General features: G+C 46.5%; 1 pseudogene across 1 annotated transcript in view; it reads right to left on the bottom strand.

Moving 5' to 3' along the window:
• Positions 1-14,804, bottom strand: part of LOC309797487 (forkhead-associated domain-containing protein 1-like) — a 156,658-nt pseudogene that overhangs the window by 80,162 nt on the left and 61,692 nt on the right. The window lies entirely within an intron of this gene.

Raw genomic sequence — 14,804 nt, 5'->3', positions numbered from 1 at the left:
GCACCGAGTGGTGCATAGTGGGCATGTTTGTTGAATGAACGAATGAAGGTTAAGTGGAAAATAGCCTCCCTCCTTTTTATTAAAGGAATCTCATTTCTGTGCAGCAGAAGCCATACCCTCACAAAATTTGGCCCAACCTTCTCCTAGCTCTGGAACCTGGTGGGTGGGCATCACTTCAGACCCTTTCCAGAGACAATGCAGATAGTGTTTGCAGCTGCATCTCCCTAAGACCTCAACCAGCCAGCTGGCTGCTGGAAGCCCAACTGACTGCATGGAAAGGCCACCAGACTGAATAGGGGACCTGATCTGAACGACTACAAATAACCATAATAAGCCTCCTTAAAAAATAAATTGGCTTTTAATGCTTGCCATGAGCATCTCTTAGCCCTAGCATTTGTTGGCACTACCCTGAAAACCTCTGAGATTTAAAAAAAAACAACTACAAAAATATAAAGGCCCCCAAAGTGACTGTGATAGATAAGAGTGGACATATTTGTCTATGCATCTATGGAGATGAGAATAAAAGAGGGTATCTGAGGATGACAATAAACCGGGCAGATCTGCTGCAAAAAGAACCTGAGATGCTGCTCAGTGTCTTCAGCTACCCTGAGCTGCATCCTCTGTACCTCTCCAGACGCCCCCTCTTTTCCTGAGGGGAGGGTCACTAAGGAAGAGCCTGGGCTACAGGATCCAAGCACACAGTCCCCACCCAGTCTCTGCAGGCTAGCAGACACACCACCAGGGACACACCCCTGGTGTGTCTTCAATCATTATTCTGTGACCTTGGGTGAGGTACTTGACCTCCTGAAGCCTTAATTTTCCTTATCTGTTAAATGGGGACAATAATAGTAACTGACACAAGGCTGCTACGATGGTTAAATGACATAAGGCATGGAGCCGGCTGAGCTCAACGCCTGGCACACAGTAAGCAGTTCACAGATGTCAGCTATTCTTCCTCCTGCACTTTCGTTTAATTACTGCCAACCTTGGAGGATTGAGAGTTGGGAGGTTTCCTGCTCTGTGGTGTCAGTGGTGGGATGAGGGCTTGTTGCCAAGGGGAAGGTCAATCTTGGAAGCAGGACCATCAGGATGTGAGATCCAGCTGAGCTCCCCACCTGGAGACGGTCCCTCTGCTCCCAACCTCAGAGAAGGAAGGTTCGATTTTATCAGGAAGACCAACACGTTTCTGAAGACTCACATCTCTAGACGTGTGAGCAAATGTCTAGAAAAATTGTAGGAGAAAATGCTGGTACGGATAGGATGGCTTTATTATGTTTTCCAAAAGCTGCTTTAGACCAGCTGCCGCAGCAAGCCACACTGGCCTGAGCTGTCCATTGTCATGTGTCAGTCAAACACCTTATCAAACATCCATTTAGGATACAGGGCACCTTCAACCTAACAATCAAATTACTTCTGAAAATCCTGGCAAATACAAACTATGCTCCCTAAGGAAGGAAGGTTTTCTTGGATAATACTCTTTAAATACTGTTTAATAATAATAACTATCATCTATTAAAGTGCTCGCTATGAGCTAGGCACTGGGATAAGCACTTAACATAATGATCTCCTTTAATTTTTCCATCATCATTTTACAGCTGGGAAATGAAGTCCCAGAAAAGTTAGGAGCCTGCCCAAGGTCACAGAGCTTGCAGAGCTGGGATTAGGACACAGGTCTCTGATTCTAGAACTTGTGTCTTCTTAATCATCATGGCTCCCTTCTGCTGCCCTTTATGTGTTCATGTTTTTCAGTTTATAGCAAAAAGCAAATGTTAGGCAAGCTCATGACATACTGTTGTACATTAGCTTGTTGGATATTTCTGCAGAATATAACGTGTGATGTGAAAAGGAGGGCCCAGAGATTGACCAGGCCAGCATCAGTGCAATGCTATATCATGCTGTACATGATGGGAAGCCGCCTTTCTATTCAAACATTGGATCGCTGGTACGGCCAGGCACCGACCAGTCCATACAGGTGCCAGCCCATCAGGGAGGACCTGGCCTCGAACCAATGATGTATACAGTAGTGCCAGGGCACACGGCTAGTGTCTGTCCTCATGCCCACCCTCCCCACGTGTCAGTCAATGCAGAGACAAAGTTTCTTTGGTTACCGTTCGGATCTCTACTCTTGAAAAAGTTGGCAAGTCAGGTTTTGCATCCAATATTTTCCGAATATTTTTTTCTATCCGGAAGGTCTTTAAGTCTAGAAATGATCCATCCATGTGGTCCTTGTGATCTATAAAAGAAAAAGTTTACACTCAAAGGCTCAGGAAGAAGTTACTGCATGTAAAAGTCACAGCTGCTATTTACTGGACACTTAGCACAGGCTTGTACTTATTAGCTCACCATCCTCCCTTGGCAGGTGAGGCATCGAGGCCCAGAGAGGTGAAATGACTTGTCCAAGGCCACACAGCTCATATGACGCTGCAGCCTCCCAGGGCTGGGGCACTGCGGGGGAACCTATGGCCACAGGTGTGAGGATGGACTTGAACCCAGGCTTCTGTGTCCTAGCCCAGGGCTCCACCCAGCAGCAAGCTTGGTTTCTTGAAAGCCCTATTCCCTCTAAACAGGGTATTTATCCTGGGAAGTTCCCCAAGGTTGGTCCTTGCACAGCATCCGTCTATGAAAAAGTTTCCACTGGGCCACAGTGAAATAAGAAAAAGAAGGACAAGGTTGTGAGTTTTTCATGAAATCCTGTTTATTTAATATCAAGGCCTGCTCTTGACTCTGAGCTCATGCCTACCCATCTATTTTTTTTTCCTGCCCATCTTTTTTTATAACTCTGTTTTTTTTAGTTATGAAATGATAGGGATAGAAGATGGTGGTCCTGGCAAATTGGTTAGTCCCTAAAGTGAACCCTCAAGTCTGGGGTCCACGGTTCTCAGCACAGAGGGGGTGACTAGGCAGGAGGAAACTTACTTGACAAGCTGGCCTTCTCAAGTTCTTTAATTCGTGCACGAAGCTCAGATAAAGCCTCTTTCTGACGCTGAATGACTTCCTCATGTCGGGACCCTTTGCACTTGGCTCCTAGATCACTGAAGGACTGCTCCTGTGGCCAGAATGGTGAGGACAGCAGCTTTATCAGTGATCACAACCTCCCTCTCTTGTATTTGAAGAAACATGAACAAATCATGGATTAGCAGAAACCCTGTCACTTACTTAGTACCTTGGAAAATCTCATTACAGGGCTTCAGCAGAGAAGGAATTTAAAAATTGCATTTCGAATACAGAGTCACATCTAGGAAGATTTCCAACTTTCCTACCTACTTAGCATCACTATAAATAAGAGATCCCCCCTATGTTCCCTCCCCATGTTTTATTTCTTTTTTTCTTCTAATATTCTTCTAAGCTTGGGTTTCCACTTGTTGTCATTCTGGTCTCATCTCTGAACAGTCACATCAAATTTGCTCCTGGAGGGGCTTTTTTTTTGCTGGCACCATGCGGCATGCGGGATATTAGTTCCCTGACCAGGGATCGAAACCGTGCCCCCTGCAGCGGAAGCACAGAGTCTTAACAACTGGACCGCCAGGGAAGTCCCTGGAGCGGCCTTTTTTTTTTTTTTTTTTTTTGCGTTACTCGGGCCTCTCACTCTTGTGGCCTCTCCCGTTGTGGAGCACAGGCTCCGGACACGCAGGCTCAGTGGCCATGGCTCACAGGCCCAGCCGCTCCGCGGCATGTGGGATCCTCCCGGACCGAGGCATGAACCGGTGTCCCCTGCATCGGCAGGCGGACTCTCAACCACTGCGCCACCAGGGAAGCCCCAGGTGGTTCTTATCGGCCAACTTGGGGAAAACCTTCTTCTAAGACTTTGTGGCTGAAAATGTAGTCTGCAGAGCTGTGCTATCGGTACCAGCTGGGAGCTGTTCAGAAATGCAGAATCCCAGGCTCCCTCCACCCGAGACCTGCTGAGTCAGAATCTGCATTTCAACAACATCCGCATATGATCCGTGGACACCTTTGTGTTGAGAGGTGCCACTGTTAACTATCCTCTAATTGGCTGGTTTCTGGAAAAGTAAGTAGCCGTTTTGGCCATGTGTTTCCCCTGATATGCATGAAGAGAAAGCAAAAGACTGAAATACAATTGGTTGGTCTTGCACACACTTAGGCACAAACCAGGACCCGCAGTAACGACTGGGATTTGTATCAATAAAATCAGCTGCGGTATATAAACAAAGTACCATTTCTAGACATTTCAATAACCTTGCCTCTTCAAGTTGATCTTCAAGTTGATCTCTGAGTTTTAGGATTCAAGCTTCATGTTCATTCCTCCTACATCATTCACCCTCTTTAATTAATTTAGTTCCCAACAAGGAGTTGCTGAGATTCCTCCATCTGAGTACGTGCCCTCTGTTTCTCATAGGAAAGCCCATTTCATCAGTTTCCAGTAGTAAAGAGAAGGACGGGGACCACCTTACCGATTTCTCTGCCATTAGCCGCTTGACTCTGGCTTTCAGCTTCTCCTCTTGCTGTAGCCTTTCCTCGGTCAGCTTCTCCTTCTCTGCCAGATGCTGCCGTAACTGTTCTTGCAGCAAATACTGCTGAGTTTCCCGAGAACTGTTGATCCTCATCTGAAATGAGGGGAAGGGAAACTGCAGCTGATGGGGGACAGGACTAACGCAGGAGTCATTTCCACTACCTTTGGGGGCGGGACAAAGGTTCACGAAACTTTCTTCAAAACACAGAAAAACGATGCTTAGCTTAGTAACTAATAGCGAAGTAGTAGAGCATCGTGGTTAAGAGCTCAGACTCCAGATCTAGATAGAATCTCAGCTCTAGATCTTTCTAGACACTTCTTCGTATAGAAAATAAGCGGGTGAACTAAGGCAGGCCATCTTCCTCCTCATTCATCCCTGCCGGCCGCTTGGGTGCGGGATTCCGTGGAAAGCACGGGCCCGTGAAGGGGCTCTGCAGCACGCCTACCTGACCTACTACCCTTTCCAAATTGGCTTTAATGAGGTTTTCTCTGTTCCTCATTTCTTGCAGCTGAAGCAATTTCCTTCTGGAATCCTCCCGAAGCTTCTCTTCAACCTGAAAGGATGATGAAACCGAGGGCTTGCTGCTAATGTGATCATCATGCCCTCTGGGGAAACTCTTCGGGGGGGGTGGCTAATGGCAGTGGGGGAGTCCCTGAGGGGTAGGGACAGCTGCAGCCCAGCAGCAGGGGTCACAGGCATGCACAGGGTAGCGGCAGACTCACAGGGAGTTGCCCCCTACGGGAAAGGGCCGAGCTCTGCACCCGGGGCTCAACTATGTTCTACCGCACACTCCCATCCCAGCTCGGTCCCTAACAAGCCGTACGACCCTGGGAAAGTTATTTCACTGCTCCGGGACTCAGTGTCCTCATCTGTCCAATGGGGATGATTATACTAGTATCACTGCATAGAGTTCTTGTGGGGATTCAATGTTCGGAATAGTGCTTAAGGGCTCTGTGAGTGTGTTAAGTACTGTTGTGACCTATGAAAGGGGGACGGCAATGTCCGCCGTACAGTCTCGTTCTACTAACTCGTGATGGGAACTTGGAAATGTTATGATTGGGTTTATTATCATAACTGTTTGTCGTTACCACTTTGAGCACACTCACTGGTGGTAACCTCTCTGGAGGCTTGCTAAAGCAATGTCTATTAAGAATTGCAGCCTGCAAAGGAAGGCATTTAAAGTGGAGAAGCTTGCCTACTTTTCCCCCCTTGCTTGGGTAACAGTCAACGCACGGTAAGCTTGGGAGTGCTCCACGCTTCCCTTGGCTGGCCAGTGTAGGCCTCGCAGCTGCTCAATTCTTGGATGCACCTGCTGAGCCCTGGGCCCTAGCACTAACAGGAAATGAGGCAAACTCTCGTAAATAAATGGAAAGATTTTGTGCTAAAACAAATTCACAGGCTGTTTTTTTAGGTATCTGAAGAGGGGGATCACAGGGATCTAATAAAAGACCCAGAAAAACCATTAAGAGCTTTCTTCTGAGTAGTGTGGTCCAGTGGAAGAGCCTCTACCCAGCTCCGTTACCTTGGAAAAGTCATCTAAACTCTCTGGGCCTTAGTTTTCTCCCAGGTCTAAACATGCTCGGACTTCTAGGTCAGCAGCCTGTTTCATGTGCTGCAAAAGCCAAGTCCAGCCTTGGACTCTGCCCCTGTCTGTGTTCTGCATGAACAGCCCCCGTTCCCAGCCCCAAGCCTCAGAGTCACCTTCAGCGGCCGCCCTGCTCCCTCTCTCACACTCGGTCGTCTCACGCCTGTCCTCCAACCCCTCTCACATGCAAGCTGGACTGTGACAACTGGCCTCCTCGCCTCGAGTTTAGTTTCTTCCAGTGCAATCTTAATGGTACTGTGAGAGTTACCCAGCTGTAAGGCAGCTCTGTCCAACAGAACTTTCTGCAATGGTACAGGTACTCTGAGCGAGGCTGTGTTGTCTAATACGGCAGCCACCAGCCGCATCTGGGGATCAAGCACTCGAAATGGGGCTGGTGTGACGGAGGAACTGAATAAATAATTTTATTTAATTTTCATTAATTTCAGTGTAAACAGTAGCATGTGGCTGTTTGCTACGCCAGGGTCACTGAAGTCAGACGAACCTGGAGTCAGACAAAACCGACTGTGCCATTGGGCTAGTTACTTTACTAGTAACTGGTAGCCTTGACTTTCTCATCTGTAAAATGGAGAGGATGATTTCTAGATCACAGCGCTGTTGTGAAGATGAAGAGATGAAATGTTCAAGGAAACTCCTAGTACGTGAGAAATTGTAACTATCATTTTCACCCTAATTACTGTCCACGAATGTCATTGCATCAGTCACTTGTTCAGAAGCCTTAGTAGCTCCCCACTGCCTGTGTGGTACAGAGCCCAAGTGCCTGAACTAAGGCAAAACACCAAGCCAGGGATTCAAGAAGCCCCTATGAACTCTGAACGAGGTAAATAAAACTGAATCCACACCTAGATAAACCATAATAAAACTGATGGAAATCAAGGGAAAAGACAATCTTAAAAGCAACCGGAGAAAAAGACAGATTATGCAAAGGTACAACAGTTAGGCTTACAGATGACTTCTAAATAGGAATAATAGGAGCCACAAGACAATAGTGAAATATCTAATGTGCTGAAAGAAAAGAATTGCCATTGTAGAATTCAATACGCAGTCAAATGTGTTTTAAGGGTGAAGGTTAAATATACATCTCCAGGCAGACACACAGGGACATGTGAGAATTTGTCATCAGCAGAGCCACAATGAGGGAAAACATTAAAGGATATTCTTCAGACACAAGAAAAATGAACCCAGGTGGGTGATCAGAGATGCAGAAAAGACAAGCAACAGTAAGGGTAATGTGTGGATATGATACTGACTATAGAAAAACACTAATAATGTCTTGTGGGGTTTTAAGTATCAAGAGGAGTTTAGAAAATGACAGCAATGGCTTATAAATCTGGAGGGGGTAAGTGAAGTTAAGGTGTTTGAAACTCATTGCACTGTCAAGGAGAAGGGCATAATTATCAACTACTATTGCCTCTTGGTAAGTTAAGAATGCAGGGCTTCCCTGGTGGCGCAGTGGTTGAGAGTCCACCTGCCGATGCAGGGGACATGGGTTCATGTTCCGGTCCGGGAGGATCCCACATGCCGCGGAGCGGCTTGGCCCGTGAGCCATGGCCGCTGAACCTGTGCGTCCAGAGCCTGTGCTCTGCAACGGGAGAGGCCACAACAGTGAGAGGCCCGCGTACCACAAAAAAAAAAAAAAAAAAAAAGAATGCATATTGTAGTCTTCAGGATGACTACTAAGAGAATAGTAGAAGAGTGAAAAACTTAATTAATGTGTGAGTTTGGTGAGTCAAGGATGAATGCTATTGTCTTACTATTACTAAAAGAAGTGTAAAAAAGTGAAATATTTCCAAGCTAATAGAGGGGGAAAGTGGAATAAGAGAAAACCATCCACTCAGAAGGAGGCAAGAAAGGAGAGAAAGGAACATAACACAGATGGTAAAACTGGTATTGAGCAAGAAGGTAGAGTTAAACCCCAGGACACGAGTAATTACATAATATAAATGGACTAAAAGTCAAAGATTGTCAGACTGGATTTTGTAAAAATGATACGCTATTTGATGGCATATGTCTAAACCTTAAGACAAAAATTGACAGAGAACATATGAAAAAGATATGGTATGAAAACTGTAACCAACAGAAAGCCAGTGATGAAGCTAAATGACAAAGGAGACGTTAAGGGAGAAACACTACTAGAGATGAAAAGGGACATTTCATGATGATCTAAAGTTTTGCTCTACAGGAAGTATTAGGATTCTAAATTCATATGCACCTAGTAACACAGCCTCAAAATATATAAAGCAAACATCGTTCATATTAAAAGAAGAAACACACAAATTACAAACATATGAGATTTTTAAAACATTCTCAATGATGGAACAAAAAGACAAAAAAAAATCAATATGAGAATTTAAGTTGGAACAACATCATTGGCAAACTTGATTTAATGGATCAATTCTTTCTTAGATAATTTCACAATTAAGATCTGAAGGCAGTCTACGGTAGTGGTTACACACAGGAGCTTTGGAGTCAGGCAGACCTGGATTCAAGTTCTGCCACAACTACTTTATGCAAGTGAACTTGGATAACTTACTTCACCTCTGTGAGCCTCAGTTTTCCCGACTGTAAAGTGGGGTTAATACCAGTATAGACCGCATGGGGTCATTGTGAGGATGAACAGAGATGATGCAGGTGGAGTGCTTGCCCCAGAGTGGTTCCCAGGCTGACCTGTCCCTGCCATACCTTGCTCTTTTCCCGCAGCGTCATAGAGATCCGGCTCTGCTCGGTACTGCTCCTTTTCAGCTCCACCCTGAGCTTCCTCATTTCTTTTTCCATGTCCTGGATTTGCTGAAAGAGTTCCAACAACAGGGAAGTCAACTTCACAGCTCATTTCATCCGGTTCATTAATGCAGAAACCTAGTCTGGGATTCGCTTCATTCCTTCCCTTGGGGGACAATTCCACATCTTTGAGGCAAAGTAGACTTTCTTTCAACGGATGCAATGAAAGGGCTGGGTGAGGGAAAATTTGAGTTTCTTTTGAAGATCAGCATGGATCCTGGATTAAACAGTACAAGATACCTATCCACTCATTAGAATCTCTTTCCTTGGGGTATATTTTTGAGTTCAATCTAAATAAGGGCTGTTTGGAAGACACAATGGGCACAGTTTGGAAGCAAAGAACAATGACATTTTTCTGTTTTCTCATTTGAGGCAGAGAAGTGTGCTCCTGACAGAGAGAAGAACACACATCTCCTCCCACCGTCCCAGGCACCGTCCTTCCCAACGGATGGAAAACGTATGCCTAGTGATGTGCACGAGGGTTCGGGCCAGTACAGGGGGTGAACATTTACATTTAGTGGTCATCTTTTCATTTTATAAATTTTTATGTTCACCTTCCATACAAGGCCAGTGATAAATTTGCTTTTTATTTTGTTTTTATGAATTGTTGTAAAATTGAATGTATTTAAGCAAAAACACTTCAAGAAGAGTTGTGTTAATAACAGTGCTCAGGGCTGTGCTAAAACTCGTGACAGTGGATCATGAAAGTCTGGGCATCACAAGTCCAGGGGTAGGGACCGCGGTGAATTTCTAGCAGCATATGGTGGCCACCTCCCGTCCCTTTCCCCAGGGGAAACCTGATGAGGGGCCTTGAGCCAACTGCCCAGAAAATCTGGGGAGAGTGTGTTTTCCATGGTCTTTTCACCCATCTCTTTGAGGCTAGCAAATCAAAGAATTAGGAGACTACATTAACAGACAAACACCCAGAAAGCCCCAGAGCTTGTGCTAGCTAATGGGCCAAGGAACCCCTCCAAAACCCTCAAGGCCACAATCTAGGCTTTCAGTGGACACCTAGGGGTCAGGAGTTTCAACGCACGGTTTTGCAGAGTTTTAACTCTTTCTCTTGGGCTTCCCACTTCTCCTTCTGGTCATCTTCCTTCTGTAACTCTTCTTTCAGCACTGAGCACTGTGGAGAAAAAGGACAAGGCCACGGGGACTTGGCTGGGGGTCCCAAGTACCTGTGTTCACGCCCAGGAGTGTTTCCTGCTGTATAACCCAATTACACCTCTGAATTCTGAGAGGCGAGACCATTTGTGTGATGGGAGCACGGGATCCTGCAGTCCTTCCCAGTTCACCCCTCTCATGAGTTCTGAGGAATAGAGCGTCTAAATTCCTCTTCAAAAGCCAGCAAACTTCACTGCAGGGGAAATCCAGCTTTGTAGACTCTGGGTACTTAGGGTGCAGGGATTGGGATGTTTTCATGCTGTGACCAGTGAGGGTGTAGGGGGCCGAGCCAGAGAGCTGGGGTCCATCTTAGGGCTTTTGTGCAGGTTGCATCTCAAAGACACAACTGCCCTGACTGGTGTGGAGGGGTAAACGGAGCTGTCTTGCCCGAGGGCGTCTCGGCAACAGGCATTAAGTGCATAAGGATGGATGTGCCTTCTTTTGACCCAGCAATTCCCACTTTAGGAATGTACCTTAAGGACAATGACTGGAGAAATAAGTAAATCTGTAGTTTCAAGGATGCTCTTCACAGAAATGTCAGTAACCGTGGAATAAAAAAAAAAAATGAGGAAACAACCCAAGTGTTGTTTAGAACAGCAGACCACTTTATAACACTGGGTACATCCAGGAGAAAGTATGTAGCTTTTAAGACGAATGATAAGAGCGTTGATTTATTAGCACGGGAAAATAGTAAGTATTTAAAATTTTTAAAAATGTGCATAGAATAAATTCACAATAAAATGATTGATTGATTGATTTCTAGGCAATATATAGCAATAAGACTGGAAGAACATACATGAAAATATTAACACTGATTTCTCAAGGTAGCATTTCCTCTCCTCTCTTTTTATTTTTTGTTTTCAATGTCATCTACTTATTTTTCTAAAATTAACACACATGATGTATGTCATTAAAAAAAAAGGCATCTCAAATGTTCACAAGAGCAGTACCCTTGGTGGTGACGAGTCCTTGTGCTACTGGCCAGCACAGTCTAGAGGAGAAGGGACGTCATTCCGAGGTCAACAAGGAAGGGGAAACGGGGACATAAATCATCCAAATGCACTTCAGGAGGTAGAAGAGCCAAGCGGTTGCTGTCTTTGCAGATTCCTTCTACTTAGCACCAGCTCTGCATCCCCTTCCCGTCCCCAACACACACACACACACACACACCACATTAAACAGCTATAGCACATGCCTGGGAAGACACTCTGCTTGGGAGAAACGAATGCAGAGGGCTTGGCCAGGCAGTTGACCCAGGGCAGAGGCAGAAGAGCACAACTAAAACCAGCCTCCCACTTCTCAGAAAACGATTTTGTCATCCCCATTTCACAGATGGGGAAATGGAGGCCAAATAATTTACAATGAAAGAAAGCTCTGGGATTGGACCCTGGTCTGTCTGATCCGAAAGCTCATGCAGTGCCTTTCACCAGCTCCAAACTGGGTATGGTACTACGTACCAGGTATTACTTATTGTGCCTTTTCCTTGGAACCTCAAGGTCTGTTCTCACCCCACCCCCATGCAGACCTAGCTATCGGGTAGCCTCTGGGAATCTCTGAGTTGCCACATGAGATGAAAGCTTTGAGGTTTTATCTTGACTCACAGAAACAGGCACATCATGCAAATACTGAGAACTCTTATCCTATAGAGGCAGGATTCTAAAGTTAGCATTGAAGGCAAGATTTGCAAATAGTCAAAGTTACGTGGAAAAAGCTCTTTGCTTGCCTACCACGTTCATCTTCCATAGAGACATTCTGCACACTAAAGTCTAAGGAGGAAATGAGAGTCTGCGTGTTTGCATCTGGATCTTCAGACGTTCTGCTTTGAAGACAGTTATGAGAACCAGTGGTTCTGGGACCATGATGCAGCCGTGTGGTCATCCGTGCTCACAGAGAGATCGTATTCTGCTTAATATTAAACTTTGCAATGGCAGTATATGCTCATACGTGGGTTTGTTGCTGGGATTAAACAAACTAATTTATAATAGGGGTTAGAAAATGTTTGCTGGATTTGAAAATCTATTATGCTTATTCTGAGCCACATATATGCTGTGCTTTGAAAGGCTTCAGAGAAGTTGGCCACCTGCCCAGCAGCTACCCTCCCTGTGTCCTTGGGCACTGGCCTCATCTCACCACCGTGTGTCATGTGACTCCACTGTGTCTGCTTTTCGCAGCTACAATTTGCTGATGACCCGACACTCACTCTGGAGCTGAGGGCTTCCAGCTGGTGATCCTTTTCTTTGTTCTCACTTTTCAGTTGATTCACCTCCTGTTGTAGTTGTTGAACTTGACCATCCTTTACTAACACGTCTCTTTGCAAAGATGACACCATCTCTGTAAAAGAACCAAACCAAACCAAAACAAAAGACTCATGGAGGTCAAAGAGGCAGGAAGGATTATTGGCAACACCGTGGCTGTCAGCCAATGTTTGGAAAAGACCTTCCAAGTCCAGGCCACCACCGCTGCCTGCCTACAATTGGGGAGGCTTTTTCCAAGGGTCCCAGAGAAGGAATGGGAATGAGAGCGAAGTCCACAGAACAGGGTTTGAGGCTTCAGTGAGAATGAGGGGCAGTCAGCACCAGCGAGAGGAGAAGCCTTTGGGGGCCCCTTGTGGGCACAGGCCAGGCAAAGCTGGGAGGAGAGGCCACACCATGGGCCTGGGGAACAAAGGCCCAGCACAGGGAAGGTCCAGGAATTCTTCTCCAGAGGCCAGGAGACGGGCGTGTGGCAGAGGGCACTGCTGGACACTATTGATGAGGTGGTTGGTTTCACAGTCCTCTGAGTTTGGACCCCTCTCTACCACTTATTAGCTTGGTGGTCTTGGACAAGCTATTTCACCTCCCACTGTCTGCCCCACACAGAGTTATTTTAAGGGTCAAATGATGCGGTATGTCCCAAGAACACAAAGTGGCTAAATTATGTTTGTTAAAGGGCGCCTATTATTTTTTTCGGCAGCCAGCTTCCAAAATGGCCCCAATGATCCCTACCACCTAGAATTCATGCCCTGTGTAGCCCCTCCCACCCTGAATAGGGCTGCCATGGGTAACCAATATGATACTGTGGAAATGACGGACTGTTTCCTCCCAGGCTGTGTCATAAAAGACACTGTGGGCTCCTCTTTGCTCCCTCTTGAATCACTCACTCCGGGGGAATCCAACTGCTGTGTCGTGAGGACACTCAAGCAGCCCTAGAGAGAAGCATGTGTGCTGAGGGACTAAGGCCTCCAGCCAATAGCCACATGAGCAGCCATTCTGAAGGGGGATCCTCCGGCTCCCCCCGAGGCTTTAGATGACATGACTGATGCCCCAGCCAACATCTTTACTGCAACTGGTGAGAACTAAGTCACCCCCCGCTCAAATTCCTGAACTACAGATACTGGGTGAGATAATAAATATTGGTTGGGGTTTTATCCATTACATTTTGGGGTAACTTGTTATGCAGCAATAGATAACTACTCCATTACTGTAGGATCATTTTTTTAAACATCTTTATTGGAGTATAATTGCTTTACAATGGTGTGTTAGTTTCTGCTTTATAACCAAGTGCATCAGTTATGCATATACATATCCCCCCATATCTCTTCCCTCTTGCACTGTAGTATCATTTTGAATAAAAGTGGGAAGAAGGGTGCATAAATGCAGTGGTATTGGGTTATCTCCTACGGTTCTTTTCTTGAAAGAACATCAGGCCCAGTTTTAGTGGTAGGTATCAATCAAGAATGTCTATGAAATAAAGCACAAAATGCTCCAGAATTTCATTTTAAAAATGAGCTTTGCCTCCAGGACACAGTTCAGTTACTTGGAAATCCCTCTGGGGCTTGCCACACTTTGAGTGGGTCCAGCCCATCTCAAGCGTTATCCCAATCCAGGTCTGTCCGACTCCCTGATCGGAGAAGGTGGGATCTGAGACAGGCTCGATGCTTGGATGAGGTTTCACTTGCCGACATACGGGAGGAAGGTGAGGACCAGCGAGTTCATCCTTCCATTCCTGGTGCCCAGAACAGCACCTAGCCTGGGGGAGGTGCTCAGAAAATATCTGAGGACATCCCAAGTGAGGGAGGAGCATAAGCAGAGACCTGGGGGCAGCAGGGGGTGGGTGTGGGTGTGATTAAGTTGCAGAGTGAGGCAGAAGGAAAGCACAGATTCATACAGAGATGGGGATTCACGTGCGACTCAATGCTATGCCTGGCTTCTACAGCTGTGGGCATGTTTCCTGCTACGCGCTGGCTGCTTTCAGAGTGATGTGCCCCTCCAAGGCTCACTGCCTCTGCCCTGTCACCTGCTTCTCTCCCTCCCCTCGTCTGTGAGCGGTCCCATCCTCTTCAGGTCTCTAGACATGTCAGTTTCTGCTTAGAAAACTCCACTGGATTCCCAACACCCTTGGAATAAAAACCCAGACCCCCAGACCCTGCCCAGCCCCACAATCCCCTGTTCACTCCATGCAGCCTCTCTTGCCCTTGGCTTGTCCTTGCGCACCTGAAACAGGTCCTCTCTAAAAGAAGGACATAGCGGTGGAGGATACAACATGAACTGGTTAGAATCGGCTAGGTCCAAGGGGGCGTAAGATTCGACTTCCAGGGGAACTGGAGCCTCATTACAGGCTCATTGTAATACATGAGCGAAATGACACACGCACCAGCACCAGGACAGTTCCGAGGCTGAGCATAAAGGTCAAAAAGTGGGTGGTGGGGCTTTCCTGGTGGCGCGGTGGTTGAGAGTCTGCCTGCCGATGCAGGGGACACGGGTTCGTGCCCCGGTCTGGGAAGATCCCACATGCCACGGAGCGGATGG

This window comes from Mesoplodon mirus, assembly GCF_964341445.2.
Source record: "Mesoplodon mirus genome assembly, contig: HAP1_SCAFFOLD_617, whole genome shotgun sequence".
Classification (NCBI taxonomy): Eukaryota; Metazoa; Chordata; class Mammalia; order Artiodactyla; family Ziphiidae; genus Mesoplodon; species Mesoplodon mirus.
The sequence above is the reverse complement of the archived record's forward strand: the minus strand, read 5'-3'. Positions and strand labels throughout refer to the sequence as shown.